The following is a 16,954-nucleotide window of genomic DNA, read 5'->3' on the forward strand; positions in this document are numbered from 1 at the left end:
TTATTTTTTTTCAGAAAATAGAGCAGATGCAATCAAAATTAGCCCAAAATGGCCAATAAACTACTAACTTCTGGGCTGAAACCACTCCTCCAGGGACAAATAGCCTGCTCAAAGCTCCCCTCTCTCACAGGTGAACAGAGAAACTTCCTTCTATCCAAGTAAGGTATGGCAACACAGAAACTTGTAACACAGCCTTGGATTTAGCAATAACCTGAAAACTGGACTATACTAGTTCAGAAAGGCGAGAAACAAGTATATATATATATTTTTCCAGAAAATAGAGCAGATACAATCAAAACAACACTTTACCCAATTAACCAGTTAAAAAGTGTAAAACTGAGCCCTGTTCCAGCAGTCTTCAATCAGACAAGTTCTAACTGCACAGTCCTGCCACTAGGGTACAGAGAAACCTTCTCCAAAAAAGACGTCCTGGATCAGTGCACAAGTTATACAAACAAAGCTAGATCCAGCTGGCCTGAATCTAGTCTATGCTACAGCAAACAAGGCGTACCGATTTCAGAAAGAAACAGCTCAAGTAAGCATGCGCAATAAGCCTTTAACCAGAAATTCCCAGCTCAGAAGGGCAGAATCTAACCTCTCCTCCCACAAGAGTACATACCACAAACCTTCTTAATGTAAAATAACTGGCCTGAAGCCCAAGAGCTTAACCCAGAACTAATACACGTTTAGAATAACAGACACTAAGCCTTCAATCAGCAGTTCCCAACTTAGAAGGATGTACGCTACCTGTCCTGCCACAACAGTGCAGACCACAAACCTTCTTAACGTAAAACAACTGGTTTGAAGCCCAAGTGCTTAAACCAAGGGCCTTAGAATAACAGTTACAATTTAATCAGGCTACTAACAAGCAGTAATAAAGGCAGCAGAATAAATTCAATTGAGTACTTTTAAGAAGAGGCAAAAGCAAAATAAGGTAATAAAGTAGGAAGAAACACAAATACAGTAAGGCAGATGAAGTACAATTTTTTTTTTGAGACAGAGAAAACAGAGCAGATTAAGATACTATAGGGGAATGTCCTTCCCAAGTGCTCTCTCTGTACACCGCAGAGGAGATGGGACTGGTAGGAGTATCCAAAATCAAAATATGATCTCACTGTACTCAGTTGAGTGAGCAAATGAGATGGGTCCAGGAGGAGTGTGCAAAAAGAGATTTAAGGCAGGGGCGGGCAATTCCAAAGCCACCAAGATTAACACCACAACAGGAAACAGGGAGGGGTGGAGAACTAACTGCAGAGAGACAGAGACACAATATTTACTGAATCAAAGACACACAATATTTACTGACTCAAATCTTAAATAAGTGCAGAGAAAAATATACTTAAATCAGCTTGTGTCCAGATGATATATGCAGACAAGTCTCAGTAGCCAGCAACTCGATTTAAAATGATTACTAGAAATGTAACCAACACAGATTTTAATGCTAGCAGAAACATCCAAGCTAACTAACACTAACAAAGGAATTTCAAAGCAGTCTAACAACTTTCAGTGAGCCCAGATGGCTACACTTTTTCACACTTCAGGCAACTTAACTGCAGAGAGACAGAGACACAATATTTACTGAATCAAAGACACACAATATTTACTGACTCAAATCTTAAGTAAATGCAGAGAAAAATATACTTAAATCAGCTTGTGTCCAGTTTATATATGCAGACAAGTCTCAGTAGCGAGCAACTCAATTTAAAATTTATGGAGATGTAGGGATGCATTCACCATTGTGCCACCAATACCGGCAGGTACTGGATGGATGTAAATGTCAGTCTGTCACCACTATATGGAATCTGGCAGACAGAACACCATCATTGTGTGCAATGGCACGCTTGCCATGTCACCACACAGGCATAATGTACAACTGTAGTAGCCACACAGGTGCCATGGTACAGCAATACACAGTGTAGATAACATGTTCTAAAGTGTCTGTGTCATGACCATACAAATGTAGTCCAGCCACAAACTGTTATGATGGGGATGTGTATGTTCCCATACAAGAAGGTGTCAGATCCCACTCTGCACCCCAGCATTGCCATGACAGGTGTAACACATGTCCCATGTGTGCTACACACTTACAACATAAAAGTGGTAGACATAGTACATACTGGGGAGACTGCTATGTGACACAGACAGTGCACCCTGCATGACACAGGCCCCCCCTGCATGTGAAGCACACATCTGCTGTCACACATCATGTGCAGGTTACACAATGGGATGCACAACACGACATTCATAACTGATGTTCACCACCTGTCTGAACAGGACATAAGCTATTTGTAGATGTGTCAACTCTATCACCACACCTTGTAGATTTGAAAGTTCAGAAAACTTAGGAGACATGTATCAAGGGTAGCAGACCTTATCACAAAGTATGAATGCATGATTATGCTGACTGCCCCCATTTCCCCTGTTAGCCTGTTACAGACATATGCACCTAGTGAGCTATGCACATATACTGCCGTACCTTGCTGATGTATTTCTGCTGTGCTTTCATGCCATCCTGTGCCACTGTATTGCCACCATGTCTCCATAGTTTATTCCATCAGACTCCTGGAACAGAAACATGCACAGGTCCGTGACACACCTGCCATTCTGTAACACTACTGCCAGCATAACATCATACAACATAAGGTACAAAAAGTTTGGTGCATAGTCATGACACATGCCAACATACAGTATCTGTTGTGGACCACAACAAGTGGCATGGCAAAACAATACTGCATTACACAAGTACATGTCAAATAATATAGTCATGCTGTGTATCAGACATATAGCTTCATTTCCCTGCATCAATGGCAAGGATGACAGGGATGTGGCGCAGGTATCATCACATGCACAGGGTGTGGTGTGAGAGTGATTTAGGCCTAGGCTGTGCCAAACAGTTGACAGCATGTGTTTGAGTCAGGAAGGGGTGTGGGTTAGATGGGCCCTGGAGAGGTGTCATGTGTGTCTGTAGGTGACCTGCATGTGATAATGGTGTTTGAGTGCATGTGTGCACACAGTCAAGCCCAGTGCTAGCCCTACACAGGTGTATGTTGGATAGCTGTGGACTGTACACTGTAAAGTGGACAGTTCACCATCTCTGGCCATGAACACGGGAGCTGGCTCTGCCAGGAGTAGCACTGCCACCACCATGCCCAAGGTCAAATGTGGTGCTAATACTTGACAGTGACTGATGTCCGCTGGGGTTGTTTCCCACACGGGACCGCCCAGGACCAAGTGCCCATGGCTTGCCACACTGTGGTGTTGACAGCACACTTCCCTCTGTAGCGCTGGAAGTACTGCCACTATGGGAGTGTGACTGTCCATGGCCACATGGACTCTCAGCAGATGGTGCTGCTGACCTACGTCCATGGGTCTGATGCCCAACTCCAACCAGATGTTCCAGCACAGACAATGTGCAGTCCAAGACAGACACTATCTCAGCCCACTGTCTGTCGACTGCATCAGTGAACTGATCAGGGTGTCCCCAGTGCAGTGGAGACAGTCATGGATGTCAGACTGTGCTGTATCCATAAGCATATGTCTGGTGTTCCATTCAAAACATGCCTGTGCCTCCATGATGGCCCAAAACATACATTGAGTGACTAGTGATGTGACACCAGCAACAGGTGTTGGACAGACAGCAGACCTCCTCCAAGCACCCCTGTCAATCCACCTGTGTGGAACCTCCTAGTTCTCTGGCTATGGCCAGTGTCTGAACTCAATGGAGCCATAGTTGCCACACTTCCCTGTTCAATGTCTCCACCCTCTGACTGTCCAATATCTATGGCCTCTGGGGACTGAGTATGTGTGGGCATACTGACTGTGTGCAGAGACAATGGGGGTAAAAGAGGGATGACAACCTCTGGGACAGATTCAGACCCCATCAACCCAACCTGTACCTTACTATGGCCACCATCATCATCAGCGTCTGATAAGACACTGACATCAGGTTGTGGTGGGGTCAGACTCCAACCCTCCCCCAGTCACCAGTGAAAACCAAGACAAAAGCATTACATTACTACCTGCACTGTTATGTATGATAATCCACACAGACACATACAGATTAGGATCCACAGCTGCATTACCAGTCTCACATCTTCTCATCTCCACTCTCACGTACAACAGACAACCTCACAACAACATACACATACAAGTCAAGGCCTTTATAACATGCACTTCAGCTACATCCAGTTAAAGTTGCCAATACAATATACCTATAAGGTATGCAAAATGATACTGTACATGATAGAACTATACATAAAACCTAGTACTCCTATCCTAAGAATGATATGCCAGTACTATTGTCACTGCCTCAGGTATGTACCATCTCCCTATTTTGTTTGAACAGGCATCTTGGAGTAATTGTCTCATGTATACCAGGCAGTCACTCATAACTATAAGTGCAAACTTGTTAATGTTCGTTCAAATATACACTTGTGATTACCCAGTCTATGAACTGTAGTTAACTGTTCCAGAATGAGCATACAAGTATGCTACTCTAGCTAAACACAACATTTGTACATAGGACAATATGGCAGCCCTTAACTTTCATAGGGTATATATTCCATGAAACAACAGTATCATGCTTACCAGGTACAGGACCATGGACTTGGGCAACACCTGATGGACTTACAAAAAGGTAAGTGAGAGGTATTGTCAGCACCACCAAATGTTGCAGCACTACAAGGTAATATGTGCATATATCTACATGTACAGTACCTTATGTGGTACTGGCTGTATTGCTGACATTCTGAGTATATGTGCATGACTGAGCTTAAACCCCAACCCCCCCCTCCTTAGCACATAGACCTGGCACCCACATACAGGTACATTTGGCCTGCCACAATGTGTGATACAGTATTACACTGGTGAACACAGTAAGCTTACCTGGAAGCTCCTCTGCTGTGGACACTGTGGCACCCACCACCACGCTGTATGGTGTGATGGATGCCTGGGAGCTGTCATGGGTTCCTAGGTTCACCAGGAATTCCTCTGTGGCCAAGAGTGTTTGTTCCACTGCAGGCCCTCCACTGGTGGCAGTAAGATCCCTGGTGACATCAGCTGCCCTTCATTGTACAGCATTCATCATGTCCGTGGAGTGGTGTTGGACCTGCTCATAAGTCCTGTCCTGGTGGCCAACTTCATTACCATCCCAAACAAGGTCTGCCCACAATGCAGCCTGCTGTTCTTGGTTATGCCTCCCTCTGGATAGCAGGAGCTGATGCTGCTGCCTTAGTCCATCAACTATTATCTCATTCTCCGCATCTGAGAAGGGGACATGTCTTCGGCAGTACATAGTTCTGAAAGACAACAAGAGGAGAACACATTACAGGTCCAGATATGTGGACATCCACTAGGTACAGATACAGCATGCCCATAATGGCCTGCACTATCTACTACTCCCTCACAGATGTCATAACCCACAGCATGCAGACATATTACATGTGTGGATATGACCAAGATAGTAGCAATACTGAGATATGTCCTTGTGTGCTGAGACAGATTCTGATGTATGTTCTTACACCCAGAACTCCAGTCAACCGTGGTGTGTCCCCTATGGGTAATCTCCCACTAATATGTCATACGGCCACTGCCAGACAAATAGTAGTGTGTTATTGCAACCACTATACTGGGTCAGTCCAGCAACACCAGTGTGCCACAATGACAGAACGCAATGCAAACCTGCTGTAGTATACGTTCCCTCTAGGCATCATACCTCTCAACTATACAGATGTTTGCAGACTGTCAAGATATTTGCATAATATTTTTGATAATTTTTCACACAAAATTGTGGATTTCTGAAAGTTTGTTGGCAAATCATTGAGGGTTGATGTCAGAAAATAAAGACACACATCTGAGTTTCAGACATCATGCCCCTCAGAATGCAGTCATGCTACTGTAATACCTGTTATTCTATTAACTTTCTTAGCTTGTAAGAGCAATATTTAAAAAATGTCCCTAATTTGGGCATTTGTCCTTCCATTAATTGTGGCTTTGTCCAGATTTATTGCTGTAAGAGGTTGGCAGGTATGTTAGGCATAGCTGTCAATCAAACAGGGACAAATGTCAACAGAATCAGGGACTGTCAGGAACACTTTTAAAATGTTAGAGCTATTTATATGAGACATTGACAGAATAAGAGGAGATGAATTACTGTACATTGTCTGACATTACAGGAGTGTACACTCTTACTTATTGTCACTGTGTATTATGTGTAATTCACTAGCTTTCCTACAAAAGCCATCCATTATAGGAGGGATTAAGAGGGACAGAGCTAAGATTTGAGTGACAATCAGGGACAGTTAAGAGGCATGCCTGTATGTGTAGGACAACAGAGTATCAATGACATGTCATTACCATAGGTCTAAGACAGGCTTACTGCTGAAATCCCTATTCCCCATACCTCCATCCTCCCATCTGCATCCTGTTATATGGAGAAATCAATTCCATAAGTGTTTGAGTGCAGTACTGTTTTGATGAACTTTGCTTCCAGTAATGTTTTGCAAAGACATTCTCTGTGTGAGGTAAGTCTCATACAGACTTGTTCCCCTAACCAGCTGTTTACCTTTTTGAGGTACTGCTAATTAGCAGGTAATTGTCTCTGCACCAATCTGTGGCTCTGATATTCTAATTGCAGCCAAAACATCTGAATTGCACTATCATTAGCCAATGACATGCCACCACAGTGCAATATATAAGGCCTTCATGTAGACCTGGGCCCCTTTCTTAGCTGTTAAGATGGGCATTACTGAGATGTGGAGACTTTAACATTGCAGATGGTAGGTTTCATAACTGTCAACTGTAAAGATTTATGCAGTATGTCCATAGTTTTACCTCATATGTGTGGTCAGTGTCCCATGACATTGTGGTCATCTGGCAAATCATTGTGGGTTAAAGTCAGTAATGAAAGACACACATTTGAGTGTCAGACTTCATACCCATCAGAATATGCATGCTAATGTAGTAGCTGTTATTCTATCAACTTACTATCTTTGTAAGAGGAAACTGTAAAACATGTCCCTATCTCTGGGCCTTTGCCCCCCCCCCCATTAAGTATGGCTGTGTCCAGATCCCTTGTTCTAGGGTGTTGGGTGGTATGGTAGGTCTGTACTAGTTACCTTTACATATAGCTGTGTATGCTACAGGCTGCAGTTGCTGCTGCAGCTAATACACATGGGGGCAGTGTAAACACTCTGGAGATCAACAAGCTGTATGTGTAACTGTGGCAACTATTTCAGCCCTGTTGTTATGGCAGAGCCAGAGTAAGGGTACACTTTACAGTCCAATCGAGGCATGTGATTAAGGTACATCTGTTATGCAACAGTGCCAATAACAGAGTAGTAGGCGACATATAGGTATGCTACATGGATATGTGCAGTGTGTCCCTACCTGCTGGCCTTTAACTTGCAGAACTGGATAGCAGTTAATTAATTAGCAGTAATTTGTGTGGATAAAGATTGCATGACACAGTCATTAATTGCTGTCTTCACAATAATTTAATTGAATTGCATACAACACAAGCCTGAATTTGAACCCATGACTGTGTGTGGTAAAATGTACTATATGCAAGGCATTTAACAGACTAAGCTACTGAGTCACTGCTATAGCAGGTGTATTTGCAAGGTATATGTGCAAGACATACAGGCTATGACACACATTGTCTGCATCCATCAGTATGTGCATGGCTTTATATGTCTGTATTTCTGCACCAGGGTCCCAGATGCACATGTACTTTGCCACTGATGCCTTAGCAGGTGTCTTTCTACATGTTGCTGATAAAAGGGCACATTTACCTGCTATCACAGGCCTCATTTACATCCATTATTATGTCTTTGGCTGTCTGGTGGTGTATTATTGCACCAGAGTCCAAGCTACACTTCCATTTTTCCCATTAGGTTTTATTCCAGCTTGCACGGGGCAGCACAGCTCACAGCTCAGCTGAGACATGTCTAATGACTGTATGAGGCAATAACTATGTTTTGATGAAAACAGTTGTTTTAATCCAGATGTGTTTGGAGTGGCAGGTTAATGCAGTGTGCTGTGGGTGTGATGGGCTCGGGTTCGAAACATGGCAGAGGTGTTTGTTTTCTACATGTGTCTGACAATGGTATAAATACATGTAATCATTACATTTCTATTTAACTGAGCTAAGCGGAGCTATGCGGTGCAACCTGCTACGCCGCTCCGCACTAAAAAATTATAAAGAAAAAAAGGGGTGATAGGGAAGTGGTGAAGTGGGGGCAAGCAGGGGGAAAACATAGTGAAAGGTAGGTAGGGATGTGCAGGAAGGATGTAAGAAAGAACCACAGCTATTAATTTCTTGTAAAGCAACAGCTGTGCACTTTGACAGAATTTGTAGATTAATTTGGACTCTCAAACCCCAGAGAAAGGGATGAGGACAATATAACTACGTTGTTAACCCAGTTGGACCAAATTACATGTGTCCAGTTGACATGTGTGTGAAATAGAGAGCTATGTATGGGACGAAATGTTTTTGGGGACAGGTGCCCATTTTTTTTAAGGTGAGACTAGAATGTTGAGGAAGGGACATAGGTACATGTGGGGGAGGTACGTTGGGTAGGTGTGGATGCATTTACAAACAGATAAGACAGACAAGACAGTAGACAGGGGCAATGTGTGACACATGAGGAGGGAAAAGGCATTGGATAGGGAGGGTGTTGTGAAATGCGAGTCCCATGTGCCTACAGACAGGCAGCATGACTCATGTCCCCACCCATGGGACTGTTGGCACCGCTCCTTCACTGCCTCGAGCGTGGCTATGCTGGAGGCTGGACAACAGGACAATGCTGCACCACCAGGTCAGCCAGCATGCCCTCATTCTTGCACAGGAGTTGTTCATAGCCACAGTGGACTATCCTGTGCACCAGGACCGGTAGCTCATCCTGGGTGACTACTCTCCCTCTGCCACTGCTCCCACTGCTCCCAGAGGGAGACTGGGCCCTGTCCCCTGGGGTGATACTACCCAACACAGCAGGTAGTGCAGGGCAGCAGAGGGAACACCACCAGTCTGGGTCGCTGACATGCTGAGACCCGGTGCCACGGCCGGTTGAGGAAGGTAGGGGGATCAGCCAAAACTGGCCTACCTTGATGTCCTGTGGTAAATGAGGTAAATCAATACATTACGGTTAGTAACAACCAAACCATCGTTAGTAGTAACTGAACAGAACATAATATTTATTAATCCAAATACATATTAATGTATATTATGTGCAACACAACATTTTGTAACATAACAGTCAGTATGGTAACAGCATGCCAGTGTGAAGTAAACAATAAGGCCAACAAACAGTTTAACAAAATATGTTAATATTGAATCATAATAAAACATAACAATAATCAACCACATTTTCCAAAATATAGTTAAACAAATTATGTTAATATAAAATCATAATAATACATTACAGTAATGAATACATTAAGATAAGGGGTGGGGAAAGAGAGAGAAAAACATTCCATGTGACATTGCCGATGATATCCCTGACAACACTCATCATATATACTTCTACAGGTGTGCACTGACAGTTGTGATTACAGTGAATACAATTTTCCTATAGCTGTTGTAGCATGTACAGACCTCTCAAGCTAATAACATAGGACAATAAGGGCCAAGCACTAACAAATGCAGGTACAGAACTACTCAGAATGGTTTCACATAATCTGGACTTGTATAACTACCAGGGTGTTCTGTAAATGGATTTGTTAATACATTACATTCCTGGTAATAATTTATCTGGTAAACATATGACAGATGGATTAGTCAGTTCTAATATAATTACGAAAAATTGTGACACTTGAGAGGCAAGTTTGTGTACAGTAATTAAACTAGACAGCCGTCATGGCTTAGTTGCCAGGCATGGGAGTAGAGCCCACTACCTGTGACTGCAGGTGACATCTGCAAATAATTTAATAATTGACTGCAGCAGCATAGTATGGACATGCAAGAGAAACAGCCATACTGGGAATACACAGTTTTTATTCTTGAATCAACAATGCTGATGAACACATTCTTGCTATTGAGTGCAACATTCTGTGAGATCTAAACACAATATCTGCACATAATATGGCCTAACTCACCCATAACATTCTTGTGTTCTTGGGGAGAGAAAAATTGTGAGAATTACATGACTGATACTGAAAATGTAGTGCTACATAGCACTGGATTTGAACCCAGGACTGTGTGTGGCAAAATGTGCAGTCACTGCTGACTACAGGGTGACTGATATTTGCCTGGAGACTGCCTGGAAACATACTATGAATTGTGCAATACAAGTTACAGGACTTTCCTCTAGCATTCTAGTATTGTTACAATGTTATACTAAAGTGCAGTGCCAATAGAACACACATACATGGTATACACCCATACTGCATATATTACAACAGGTGTATTTCAGTTTCAACAATACTGGTGAACACATATTGTTATTGGTTTGCAATATCTGTGAAGTCCACACATACAATATATGGCCATGGAGTGGGCTACCTCACCTATATACATTTATTAACTGATGTCTGTGGAAGACAGAGCATTATGTGACTGGTATTGGCCTAGAGAAAGCCTTGAACAGTACTATGAGTTAAACAATATGGTTTGCAGCCATTAGATGTGCATTCTACAGCTATTATAGTGTTATACTTGACTCCAGCAATCTTACCTTACAGACTGAATGCATACAGCTCTGCAATACTGGAATGGTTATGAGAAGACAATTCTGATGTACACCATTTTCCTTGCTTTATTGGTATTGTTTCTTGTTTTTATTGAACTACAGTTATTATTCATTTATTGCACAACAGCTCTAATTCCACATTTATGCGCTACAGCTCTAATGACACATTTATTTAACTACAGACTTTATTGTATATACTTTATTGCAGTTAATCCTTTACTCTTTCTTGCTTATTGCACTACAGTTGGCATAATACATCCATACTCACCACGCCAACGGTGCAACCTGGCCAGGTGCATGGCATGAGACTCGACATTGCGAGCCCTCTCAGCTGCAGCTGTTGGGAGAGAAGCACACCATTATGCATACCAGTTTTGCAGACAGTCAGATTACATATTGGTAAAATAGAGGAAAAAATTGATTACATATTTGTGGGGAATTCCATGCCCTCACTTCTTGGACCCAGGTATCCAAGGTTTCCCTCTTTTGCCTTTTCAGGTTGTCATGGCGGTGATGATACTGCTCACTTGTGCAGGCAATACTAGTAACACTGGTGAGTTCTCTGGCCAACCAGTCCCAGGCATCCACCTTACACTCCCTAGAAACTGCCCTGCATCAGCCTATCTTTATGCTTTTTTACAAGGAGCCCAACCATGACCCTTGGCTCCTGAATGCCCCCACCACTGTGCCCGAAAGTGCACACCTTCTCCAACACCACCAGCCATACCAACAGATGATTGAACTCCAATGGAGTCTGAAGAATTCTCACCTAGTGCACTTAATATAGGCTGTTTTCCCACCCTTACACGTCAATGAACAACATTCAAAATAGCACCACATTGCTTAGCAGAACACCAACTAGCCAAGCAGAGCTGAGCAGCATGCAAAAACACACAATTGTGGTTTTAGCTAAGCTGGGCACTGCACAAACATTGGCAGCCGTTACCATGTTTATGCAGTGCTTAGCAGGTTTGAGCACAGTTGTGCAGAGTGCAGTGGAGTCATATTTTAAAACTGTGTCCATAACGTGCGCAACAAAAATATATTAAATACTGTAGTTCGGACTTCCATGTATTCGAACCCTGGGCCTACTACACGTACAGCCATAACTCTACCCATTTAGCTACATGGATATTAAGAAATCTAGTATACCTTCACATATACCACTGAGCTACCTGTTAGCAGTGCTGAGCACCATGTCACACCATGCAAACATGCTTAAACACACCAATAAATAAATAATTAATTGCATCCTGTTTCTATTTGTAGATGTTAGGTAGATGTTGACTATGTATGTATGAGCTCTGCTCAGCTTAGCCGCATTCCACACAAATGCCAAATTAAAAAAAAAAACATAAAATGTCGTCATGCCTATTAATTACATCCAGTTTCTATTTTTAGATGTCTGGCAGGTGTCAGCTGTCTACATGTGAGAATAGTTTGGCATTGATGTGCTCTGCACTGTGCAAATATGCATTTAATAAAAATAAAAATAAAAAAACAAATACAGGACATTATAGAACATCATAACATTTACACATTCGACATTTGATGCACAGCATGACATTGCTACAGTGGCGGGGACCATTGCAGGCAGTGTCAAACTCATCTGCAGCCACGGTTAGCTGCTACACCTCTCCCTACACTGATTCAATTTCCGTGTACCTCAGCTCTTCCTCTGCAGTGCCACCATCATAAATATGCATGGGGCACTGCTGAGGGGGGACCGTGGCTATGTACATGGACACATTCCATGTAGGCTCTACACGATAGCTACATGGATTTTATTAAATCCTGAGGATAGTTAAAACATTAGAAATTAGAAGTGAGTGAAATTCAAACATATAATACCAGAATGTTAGTTTGTTTTAATTGTAATGCTTCTATTTAATAAAATAAAAATATATATATATATTAACATTGCTATTAAATGCACCCAGAGTAAACCATCTGATCTGGGCAATCAGGTGATATACAGAAGATGTGATTTAATAAAACTAAGTCAGTTAATAATGGATTATTAACACTGTTTCATTTTTTTTAAAGTATATTAAATATAATATGGTAAAAAAAACAAAATTGCTGCTCTAAATTTAGTTCTCCAATCAAAGAAAGGTATATAAAAAACAAACAACAACACTGGAGAACGGAATGGCAGAACTGGGTGCTATGCAAAAATAGCGTTTGAAATTCCTTCTGGTTCAAATGTTGTCAATAGCTTTTGAGCGACTGTGCAAATACACAGTATAACCATTGAAACAACAACTAAATCCAGATGACACACAATGCTGGTAAAATTAGGCAGTATTCACTTCACCAAGGAATAATCCAAAAGCAGAATATATGGATCGATAATTTTAATGACAAAAACAACGTGGCAAGTGCTTTCATCCAAAAGGCTTCCTCAGGCCAACAAACAGTCATAATAAAAGCCAGTATATATACCTCATATAATTATGACATCACATCCTGTCCTTATATAAAATATAAAATCAACTGGCATAACACATAATATATGCAATGTTTAAAAATCATTTTAAGCAATACACATTGATTAAAAAGTTTTTAAAATTCAGTATATTAATTCTTTAAATACACTTATAAAAAATGATGATTTCACATTTAAAAACATGTAAAACGTACTTTGGCAAAAGTCATATCAACTAACTGGGTGAATGTCCTAAGAAATAACATAACTCGATTTTGTTTTTTTAAGTTTTAAACTTCCTACCCTTTAAAATGGGTTGTAGGGGAATTCTATCGTTCAACCCTGGCTTACGATCGGCTCTGAGCCTGATGATCCATTTTGTTTCATTTTGTTCAGTATTATTCTGGATGTCTCCCCTCCTGATAGTGGGTTCATTAACATAAATTACCATAAATTTAAAAGTATGTGCTGTGGACGTATCCAATACATGTTTGGATAACGCATGTTTGTCTGATTTGATTTGTATGTTGTACAAGTGTTCCCTTATTCTATCATTGCGTTGTCGATCTGTCTTGCCCACATAAAATGCTGGGCACAACCTGCAGGTAGCCAGATAGATGACATGTTCAGAGTCACAACTAGCTCTAGGACTAAAGGTAAAACACTTCAGGGTGGTAGGGTGCACAAACATAGCAGAATCATCTATGGAACTACAATTATTACACTTTTGACATGGTCTAGTAACACCAGACAAGACATTTGAATGAGATCTAGAATCATTTCTATTATAACTGCATAGCATCCTATATAGGTTTAACCTGTTCTTATATATAAATTTAGGAAAGTCGCCAACCACTGCACTAATTGTTGGGTCAACTTTTAAGATGTTCCCATGTTTAAGATAAACTTTTCTTATGGCATTTACATCTTGTGTATAATATATAGATACTTTCAGTCCTTCATTATCTGTATTACTTTTATCAGGTAGACTATCTAAATCTAGATTGCTGTAGTTCCTATCAGCAAAATAAGGGTATGCCCTATCTTTTCTGAGTAAATCAACATCCATGAAGCCCTCTTTGATTTCTTCAGTATAATATGCTCTCGGTTAACTGTTGTTTAAGATTAGATAATTCTCTATTAAACCCAGTCTCTGTTGAATTCAGTCTTGACACCCGCATAGCCTGTTCTTTTACAATGTATTAAAGATATAATTAGGATGCATACTGGATCTATGTAAAAGTGAATTCCTATGGCATGCTTTCCTATATACACCAATGTTTAGTAGGCCATTAGACAGCCTTTCCACATAGACATCTAGATAAGAGACAAAATTCTCTGATGCTGTCATAGTAAATTTCAAATAATGAGTCAATGAAGTCACCTGTTTTAAAAATTGACATAATTCAGCTTTTCCATATTTCCATATAAGGAAGAGGTCATCGACAAAACGTACATAGAATCTGATGTGATCCTTAAAACTATATAGTGCAAACAAGCATCTAATTTCCCAATCAGCCATAGCAAGATTGGCGTAGCTATGGGCACAAGAGGTACCCATAACTACGCCATCTTTCTGTATATAAACCTGATTGTTGAAAGTAAAAATGTTATTAGTTAGAACTACCTCTAGTAATTCACATAAAGTCTCTATATGAATGTCTAATGAGACTTGATGGGTCTCTAGTATTCTATGTATACTAGCTATGCCTTCATGATTAGGTATGGTAGTAAAGAGAGACTGAACATCTAATGTAACCAACCAATATTTGTCGTTCAGTGTTACTTCTTTCATCTCATCATATAACATTAATAAAAATTGCTTGGTATCTCTCAATATATAAGTATATTTATTTACTACAGGTCTTAATATAGATTCCAAGTATAAAGAGATAGGCTCTGTAATCCAGCCTCGCCCTGCAACTATTGGTCTCATAGGTGGACACTCAGGATGTTTGTGTATTTTTGGCACACCTTGTATACAGGGTATCATTGGTTTGCTGACAAAACAATATTCATACAGTTTATCACTAATCCTTCGATTACAATGAAATTCTAGTAAGAGTGATGATACTCTATTAATAATCTTGTCTATTTCTTTTAAGTTTACTTGACTATAGTACTGGGTATCACTCAGCATCTCCAACATACTAGATATATATTTGTCATTATCCATTATCACTATTGGACCACCCTTATCTGCAGGTCTGATCACTATGTTAGAATCATTCCTAAGTGTATGTAATGCTGACCTTAGTTTGGTGGATAGGTTCCCATACCATTTCTTATGTCTATTACTATTATTAAGTTCATGGAGTTCTTCTTCCACTAATTTCGAGTATGCATCTATGAGGGATGTAGATTGGGTATATATGTGCTAGGTCTTTTAAAACTTGGTTCTATGTTAGCAGTAGTAGTTTTACCAAAATCTAACTTTAATTGAATATTTCTAACAAATAGTTTAAGGTCCACCACTGAATCAGTGATGTCACTCCTAGTAGATGGTATGAACGTTAACCCTTTTTCTAAGACATTCATTTCTTCTTCAGCAAGACATCTGCTAGAAATATTCCATATCAATGAGTGGTGGTCTTTTCCCACATATTTTTCAGCGTTGGGCCTACATGATCGTCTTCCATCATCCTCTTTTTCTGTCTCCCTCTGCTTATGGAACGGTCCCTCCCTCCCTCCCCTCCAAAAATCGGCAATGGGGAAAGGGGCCATTTTACTTGAGTTTATGATGTTTGTTTTATGGTTATGGTTATGTAAAACTTTCTTCCTAACCACCCCATCTCCTATACTAGGTCCATCTATTTGAACTTCTGATATAGTGGGTCCTTCTATTGGAATAATCTCATCTATGTCATGTATATTTCCTGTTGCATCTGTATGTGTAATTTCAATTGTGGGTTGAGAAGATACATTTGTCTCATTTTCTTGATGTACAATTGCTGAAGTAATTATTATATTCTTGGTTTTAGCTACAAAACACACATTATTCTCAAAAGAATGATTTTTTACAGTAACACTATCGGCATTAACATTGTTAAAATTATTACCTTTACTATACAAACTTTTGTCAGCATTGATATTCACATTAGTACTCACATTTTTATTTTTATTTTATTTTTATTTTTATTTTATTTTTATTTTTATTATTATTATTTTTATTTTTATTTTTATTTTTATTTTAGGGTAGATAAAAATAAAAATAAAAATGTGAGTAATAATGTGGATATCAATGCTGACAAAAGTTTGTATAGTAAAGGTAATAATTTTAACAATGTTAATGCTGATAGTGTTACTGTAAAAAAATCATTCTTTTGAGAATAATGTGTGTTCTGTAGCTAAAACCAAGAATATAATAATTACTTCAGCAATTGTACATCAAGAAAATGAGACAAATGTATCTTCTCAACCCACAATTGAAATTACACATACAGATGCGACAGGAAATATACATGACATAGATGAGATTATTCCAATAGAAGGACCCACTACATCAGAAGTTCAAATAGATGGACCTAGTATAGGAGATGGGGTTTTTAGGAAGAAAGTTTTACATAACCATAACCATAAAACAAACATCATAAACTCAAGTGAAATGGCCCCTTTCCCCATTGCCGATTTTTGGAGGAGAGGGAGTGAGGGATCGTTCCATGAGCAGAGGGAGACAGAAAACGAGGATGATGGAAGACGATCATGTAGGCCTAACATTGAAAAAATGTGGGAAAAGACCACCACTCATTGATATGGAATATTTCTAGCAGATGTCTTGCTGAAGAAGAAATGAATGTCTTAGAAAAAGGGTTAACATTCATACCATCTACTAAGAGTGACA

Source organism: Protopterus annectens, chromosome 2.part2, assembly GCF_019279795.1.
Source record: "Protopterus annectens isolate FY-2018-M chromosome 2.part2, PAN1.0, whole genome shotgun sequence".
In the NCBI taxonomy this organism is placed as follows: domain Eukaryota; kingdom Metazoa; phylum Chordata; order Ceratodontiformes; family Protopteridae; genus Protopterus; species Protopterus annectens.